The sequence below is a fragment of the Mus caroli genome, unplaced genomic scaffold, assembly GCF_978045245.1.
Source record: "Mus caroli unplaced genomic scaffold, Mus_caroli_1 scaffold_6, whole genome shotgun sequence".
Taxonomy (NCBI): domain Eukaryota; kingdom Metazoa; phylum Chordata; class Mammalia; order Rodentia; family Muridae; genus Mus; species Mus caroli.
In genome coordinates, this window is record NW_028227261.1 from 140,379,318 (window position 1) to 140,387,577 (window position 8,260).

The window sequence follows — 8,260 nt, forward strand, 5'->3', positions numbered from 1 at the left end:
AGTACCTGGTGTTGGTGTACAAATCTGCAAAGGCACAGGAGAGTGGAGAGGGACTGGGAACAAGTAAATGACAGGAAGAAACAAGGGGGTTCCTGAAGAATTGCTTGGTATTTTAGCTAAGTTTTGGGACTAGGTTTAGAAGGTGAGTAAAATTTTAACAGATGGTGCCGAGGTTTATACAGAGTAGATGAAACATAATCTCAGTGTGTTTTTATTATGCCTCTGGTTCTACATACCCATGGTTCAGAATCTATGTTTATTTTGGAGAGGAGGAGGCTTCCTTTGCTAATTTTTAGCCATAGGTTTTCAATTTCGTATGCTATTTGATCAGCTTTCTTACAAACGGGGAATCCAAATTCCTCCACCACAATTTTGGGGGATCTATCTAATTGTCAAAGCTAGGTGTGGGTCTGGGCAGTGGAGTATGGGGCTTTGGTGAGCCAGGCATAGCAGATAGCAGAAGACAATGTAGAGGCTAGAATAGACACAGTTGAAGAGTTGATGAATCTTCTGACCTTAAATGACCCCAAGTAGCAGTCATGCAGTATTTTGAGCAATAGCAGATGGTCCAAGTAGATAGGAGTAGAAACAGATGGTATCTTGCTGTCAGAGTTTGTCTCCTGGGACCTGGTGCCTGTCGCTATATGCTTTTTCCTGCTCTTTGGCATGCCAGAAGGAACTTTTAAGAACTTGAATAGCTGGTGACTCTCAGGATCTTGTTGGCCTTCTTCTACGGTGGAACGCGTAGGTGGAACGCACAAGGAATATAAGTAAAATCCAAAGTTAAAATGCAAAGATTGCTCAGAGACAGAAGCAGCGTAAGCAGCAAGCAAATTCCCAGGTGGTGAATTAGATAAAGCTGTGCTGTCTTCCCTGTGATGTGCAGTCCAGACACAATCACAGGAACAAGGTGAAGCTGGGCTTCATTGCCAGGAATATTGCTTCTTTGCTGCAACCTTGAACAGTTAATTTGTTCTGTTTGTGTCTCAGTTCTTCATTTGAAAGGTGTATGTAACAATACTTCTCTCCTACATTTTTGTTAGGTTCAAATTACTAATAAGTGCAAAATGCTTTCCTCAATATAATAGTAACTATTAATCATTATTGATTGGTTATCTATGGCTATTGGAGTAAAGAAAAGAAACAGCAAATAGGCTGAAGAAGAGGAAGATTAATCCAGTGTTGGATTCTAGAATCATGTTATGACCCAGGGATTTCTTCACAGAAAGTTTTTCTAGGCAATATGAATTCTGAGAGCATTTTTAGTCAGTGGAATGTGCGGGCTAATTGATAGAGAACAGGAAGGGGACAAAGTGTATTTGAGAGGCAGATACTACCGTCGTAATGGACTCTGTTCATAGTAATGGTTGAACTACTGTGAACATTTACACATTGGGAATGACTATGACTCTTTTAGCTTTTATATGCCCTTGACCTGGAAATGTTTGGCAAGTGCCAGGCAGCATCAGGCACAACTCCAGAAGTCAGGTGATAGGAATATGGGTTTTCCCCATAGGGAGCAAAAACAGCCTATTTCAGCAAAAATGTCTTCTTCCTCCCTCTTCTCCCAACTCCTGCAAACTTTGCCCTTGCTTTCTCATCTTCCATTCTACAGCTCCCAGTCCTTGTCCTGAACATGCAAAGCACATCATGTTCACTGGGGCTTCTGCCTCTGTCTCTTGCCATAATGCCCTGGTCCTCTGCAGTTAATGCAGAATAATGCAACAGATGGCAAAGAGACAAATTTGCACCTGAAATGGTGACTGCTTTCATCAGCTGGTGTCTTTTGGGAGTGGGGAAGGAAGGGATGCAGGGAGGGAGAGAGAGAGAAATTCAGAGATTTGCTCATTCATCTACCTATATCCTATGGTGAAGTAGGAACAATATTCTGTTTCACAGTTTTTCTTTTTTAAAGGCTACTTTCCTTTCTAGACACACGAAGCAAAGTCTTGATAAGTGGCTAGGTTGACCTAGACCTGTAGCCCAGGCTACCTTTGAACTTGCAATACTTCCAGCTTAGCTTCTCATGTAGCTCTGGTCACAAGCATGTGCCACAAGTTCCGCTTTGTTATTTTAATTTTCCTAAGCTATATTCTATTTGTGATAGAGTTTCACATTTTAAAGACACCATAGTAATAGACTAATCGAGGCTTCAACCATTTAAAAAGACACCTGTCTACCACCATCTTCTCCTTGAATGTGTGAAGACTAGGAATGCACTTTCTCACAGAGCATCCATCCTATTCCACAGTATCTGGGGTTTTAAGAGCTGGTTTGTCATACTGATCTAAAGTCAACCTCTCTGTCAGAGATCAGAAAGAGTTGAAATCTTGCAGGGAAGTGATCAAAGAGGCATAGAGACTGCACTGTCTCTTCACTGGTGCATCTCCTAACACAGAGCATGCTTGGTACACAATACATATTTTCACTGTCTGGACAATTTGAATGAACACTGTTGAATGATAAAGATATCAGGAACAAGAAATTTTTTTTAAAAAAAGTAGTAGTCCAAAATGAAAAAGTTAAGGGGATAGTTAAACAAGACTGAATTTCATAGTGTATATTGCTTGGCCACTAAACAGTGCACAGAGCTATTAAGTCAGCCTAAACAGTGCTTACAAATTCAAGGGCACATTCTGATGATGAGATGCTTTTGGTTTGTAATTCACCATTAGTGACACCAAAGGGGATGAATGGAGGGAAGCCCACATTCTGAGAACTTCCCTGGTGACCCGGAAGCCAGCACCACTACTCACCACCGTAAGCAAGGAAAGTAATAATTAATCATGGAAATCACCTGAGCTGTTCTGATTTCAAGCATCACAGATCTTACGAAGATGTGATCCAGGTGATTCTGTGCACAAGACCTTTTGAGATAGTGATACTGTGTCAGATGGACAGTTCTGTTTGAACATAAATACCAGTCCTTGGGAGGTGCTTAGCTTGCCTGGTATGCAGGCAGAAGAAATTTTTCATTAGAAAACAGGAAGGGAGATTTTATGCAAATGAAAAATTTTCCAACAAACACCATTTTAAAGCAATGGGATCTAAAGTCATAGGTCCCAGGTTTCAAGCCAGAATATGTCTCTAAATAAGTTTATTTTACTGACCATAAAAGTGCTGCATGCCCCATGTAAAAATATATATAGAAATGTTGGAGAGTCACTTAAAACAAAATAACTTGTGTATTGGTTAGGACCTTTTAAATTCAAAGTAACAACAGTCAACTTTACCTTATGCAAAACCAATCTTATTAAAGAGTGTCAAGAACTGGACTGTAGGAGCTCCTTGAATGTTAACCCTCACCCAGATCACCTGGAAAACTGGTTCAACCCCAAGCTGTAACTCAGTGGGGCTTGTATAGAGGCTGCAGATCTTATTTTGATAAATTTAGGGGATGGTAATGATTTAGATCTGAGTAGCCCATTGTAGAAATTACAGGCTTTAAGAGTGAGGTATTTTATTGAAATAAAACTGTTTGAATTTCACCTAACAACAGATCTGAAATTGTATTTGTATCTGAATAAACATCAAATTGGTGCTGGAGCTTATCTGTGAGAACTCTTGCTCAGCATGTGCAGAGTCCTGGCTTCATTCTCCAGACGGCAAACAAATAAGTCCAACAGCATCAGACCAAGATGCTACAAAGAATCCTAGAGAAAAGAGCAGAGCTTTCCTGAGCAAGGATTCCAGATTCTCTGAAAACACCTCCCAAAGAAAAGACTACAGAGGCCCCATATTTTCATATTTTGAAAATATAAAATATAACTATGGCCATTTTAGCTGGAAAGTGAACAAGCCATTTATCACAAACTGCATTTATTTGTCTACAAGATATCTAATTTCAAACAATGTTACCTCTTGGAGGTGTCTTGGGGATGTCTTGGGGAAGAAATAGTTGTAAATGGAACATGGGCTGACCTGTAGTTTAGAGTTGTTTGACATACATCAAGTAAATTAGTAAAATGTCTGCCAAAAAAATTATGATTGGAGTCTTGGAATACTGTCGCTCAAGTCACTTACTCTGATACAACTAGATAGCAGGGCCACTGCTATGTTGAGGCACCTCCTGTTTAATGCCAAGGCGAGCAACATATGGTAATGACCTAAAACAAAATGTTTACATGTGATGTGGATTCTGTGTTCTCAAGAGTAGTTTCAGGGCTTGTCATTGGCTAAGCTTTATGATCTGAGTTAGATTCCCAGCACACACATGGTAGAAGGAGAAAACTAATTCCTGTGAATTGTCCTTTGACGTCCTCATGTACTTACAAACATGTACACACAAATAAATGTAATTTTAACCACTTCATAAAATAAAGCACTATGGTGAGTAGGGAGGGGATGGGCTTCTGTGAGGAGTTTGGAGAATAAACATGATCAAAGTACACTGTATAGAATTCTCAATTAATACAGATATATTACATGATATTATTATCTAAAATATTATTTAAAAAATTTAAAGAGTAGTTTCAAATCATTAAGATACATACTTTTTGAGGATTTAACTACAATTTCTTTATGCTTTTTCATTTTGTCAGGTTATATACAGAAATCATCTTCATTGACTCTTCTGTCTTGTAGGCCCATAATACATGTGTGATACATTGATAAACAGGTTATCATACTAAGTTCATATGACTGAACTTCCTCCTTGCTGATATGCATGTAAGGAACTTCAATATTGTCTTTGCACAGACACTTTTAAAAAATAGTTGATGTTTAATGGTAGTGGTAAAATGCCCAGTGTTTCTCATAAAGGATATTAGACTGTGAAGCCAAGTTTAAATTTTTCAAGAAGAAAATATGGGAAAAATGAAATAAATGTCCAGGAACCTAAATAAGCATAAGTAATATTTGTGAGATACGAGTGCTATCATTGGGGGCAGGGGGAAGCATGAAATGCAGGCACTCAATAGCTGCAGAATAAGTCTCTGTCTCCAGCTTTGTCTTTCAGCTGCACTTGTACTAATTAATCAGTTAGCTGTTATACAAAGGACCTAAAAGTGGAAGCTTTTGTGAGTTTATAAAGATGCAAATGTTCAACATTTTATTTCTATGTCTACCTCATAAGCGATCATATCTCAACATCAGTCCAAAATTCTAACCCTGAGAAGCACACATGTACTCTCTGGACAGGACAAGAAGGATGGACAGCACTTGGTACTATCGGTAATACTCAACCATACGTAAAGGAAGATTGTTCATTTTTTTTCTCCTGCTTGATAAGTCTACCTGGTGGAAGAGCATCACGTGATTCCCTATCAAAGAACACTGAGTAGCAATGCGGAGGCAGCTGATTTGCTAGAAGAAACTCGATACACAATTGTGCAGCTACTGTAGATGCATTCTGTTTTGCTGTGTTTTGTTTTGTTTTTTCAGCTTGTAGGAACTTTATTTTCCTTCCACTTTTTCTCTTTGCTCAGGTGTCTGCATAGCAGCTTAGGACCACTCAGCGGTAGCTCCAGCCCACTCAGTGGCCTTTGCTGTGGGAGATGCTTACCAGTCCTCAGTGGCTGGCTGCGCACTCCAGTCTTCCGCTGGATGGGCACAGAGGGAACCTACACAGCCTCAGACCAGTCGGCCACCTCTGGCTGAGCAGCAGTGAACTCAGGAGCTGGTGCGGTCCATTCGCCCTGGAATTCCTCCTTGGTCACAGCCTTCTCAGCAGCAGCCTGCTCCTCCTTCTCAGTCTCCTCTGAGTCTCTGTAGAAGTAAAGATCAGGCATAACCTCCCATGGGTACTCACGGTAGATAGTACCTTGTAAGCGGAGTGCTTCCCTGGCCAGCATCCACCACATCAGACCCACTGAGTGAGCTCCCTTGTTGTTGCATGGGACTTCAATGTCTACATAGCAGGGAAGAATCTGTGCTACCTAGAGCAATGGTGGGCAGGTTGACATAAGAGGCCTCTGTGAGGGGCTGGTGGTCAGCCCTGGGATCAGTCACCACTAGAAGCCGTGGCTCCCTGAAGGCTGCTTGGATCTGGTTAGTGAAGGTCCCAGGTGTGAAGCGGCCAGCGATTGGAGTGGCTCCTGTGGCAGCAGCAAACTTCAGCACAGCTCGCTGGCCAGTGTTCCTAGAGGAGATGACGCTGACGTCAGCAGGATTCTCAATGGCAACAATAGCTCGAGCTGCGAGCAGCAGCTTCTCCCAAGTCCTCTTCAGGTTTATGATGTAGATACCGTCACTTTTCCCTTTGTAGATGCACTGCTTCCTCTGAAAGTCAAGGTTGGTGCCACCTAAGTGGGTTCCTGCAGCAAGAAATGTGAGGCCATCCTTCCCTCCAGACATTGTGTAAGTTTCACTTTAAGTTACAATGGGAATCAAAACGCCATATGGACCCGCCCCCGGGGTAGCAAGGAAAGGCTGTAGATACATTCTTTCCTCAAGTTACATGTATATTATCATAATGGGTTTTTTCTAAACCAGGGCCTCATCAAGTTGTTATTTCAGCAATTTAAGTGGGAACATAGACAATTGGTAGGAAGTGACCCTAAACAGTCTTAGATTTAGAAGCCAAACCACAAGCCAGAGATAAGGCCAGCCATTCTGAGTGGCTAGAGGCAATATTTTCAATGTCTGTTGCGCTCTCTCTCTCTCTCTCTCTCTCTCTCTCTCTCTCTCTCTCAACAGTGGACTAAACTGAGCAACAGGTCAGTGCCATATTATTTAATAATTCAGTCACCAGAACATATGGGTGAAACTTGTTTAATGACTTTAGAGAGTAAGGAGTAAATATACCATGCTCAGGTCAACTAACTACTAAGTCAATGCAACTAACTACCAAGTCAATGCAACTAACTACCAAGTCAATGCAACTAACTACCAAGTCAATGCAACTAACTACCAAGTCAATGCAACTAACTACCAAGTCAATGCAACTAACTACCAGCAAAGGTAAAGGGGCCGGATGATAGCATTTAAGAAAACACTTATATTTTGCATATATATATATATATATATATATATATATATCCAAAACATGTCCCTTAAATGTCCATAAAAAAGGAACTCTGATATTGGGAATTAGCATATCAGGTAAAAATCCCATAATTCTAGGTAAAAAGAAACAGCGTTCTTTTCCTTACTGTCAGGGGACTTGCAAAGACCTCACCATGTTCAAGTGCCTCATACGGTGATGTTTTGTCCTCTGAGGTCTGTCCTTGTCACCTGAAAACTGACAATCAGGGTTCACAAAGAAGTAAAGTGCCAGTCTTGATTCTGAGGGTAAATATTGCATTTTACTTGCTAAAGAAGTAAAAGTCAAAAGTACTTAACATTACTAGGTTCTCCCTTAGAATCTATGCCCTCAGTAATAATAGGTTCCTGGCCAGGTTTACAGCACTAGGCATGAGCTCCTACCTGCGTAGTAGGTCTTGTTTTCAATCAAAATGCGTCAGTGACCTTCATAAGTTATCAATTATTGTATAATCATTGAGCATCTCCTACTCTGTCAATAGGCTTTCTAGTTCCTAAAGAAAAAAGAAAACAAACAAAAAACAATGGAATAATATTGTGTTTACATTGTAAAATAGTAAATAGATCTGGAAATAAGGTTTTATAGATTCAGAATAGATGAAAGAATAAATTTTAAAAGCATAGCATTCAAGCTTAAGGGTGCCATTTATGCCATGGGAATTTTTAAACAATAATTTGTTAAGGTTTTGAGAATTTGGTACAATGTATTTTGAATACATTCACCCTTATCTCCCACCCCTTGCACACATCTCCCATAAACATCCTCTCCATCCCTCCATTCCTTCTCAACCAACTTTGATATTTAAAGACTGGATACTCACAAGCAGCTTCCAACCTACTGGTTTAGAATAAATTAAATTCTAATAAATCACATATCCCTCTAAACATGCAATAAAATTTGAGAGCAAAGGAGATGTAGTTGACTGATGCAAAGATGGCCCTTTGTGAAAGAACTGAAACACATGTCAAATCCTGGAGCGTAGTTAGCACTTAGCTTCACGAAGAGGAAGGAAGCAAGGAAAAACAGCTGGAGAAAAGCCACAGGGAACTGAAATTGAATATGACTTCAAGCAGGAAGAAACTCTTCCAGCCTCAACAGTTGCAAAAACCAGGGGAGGAAGCTTCATCTTTGTGCAGCTCTCTGTTTTGATTTATTTATTCCTCTAGTAAACATTGAGTGTGACTTTGCACAGGCACAGAGCAAGGTGCTGAGGGAAATGTTGTCAAGGTGAGCCAATACAGGTGAGCAAGTAGCTCCTGAAGAATTTCCTACTGCAGA

General features: G+C 40.4%; 1 pseudogene; it reads right to left on the reverse strand.

The window, feature by feature from the left end:
- Positions 1-5,378: 5,378 nt before the first annotated feature.
- LOC110292394 (small ribosomal subunit protein uS2 pseudogene) lies at positions 5,379-6,294 on the reverse strand (annotated as a pseudogene).
- Between the last annotated feature and the right edge of the window lie 1,966 nt (positions 6,295-8,260).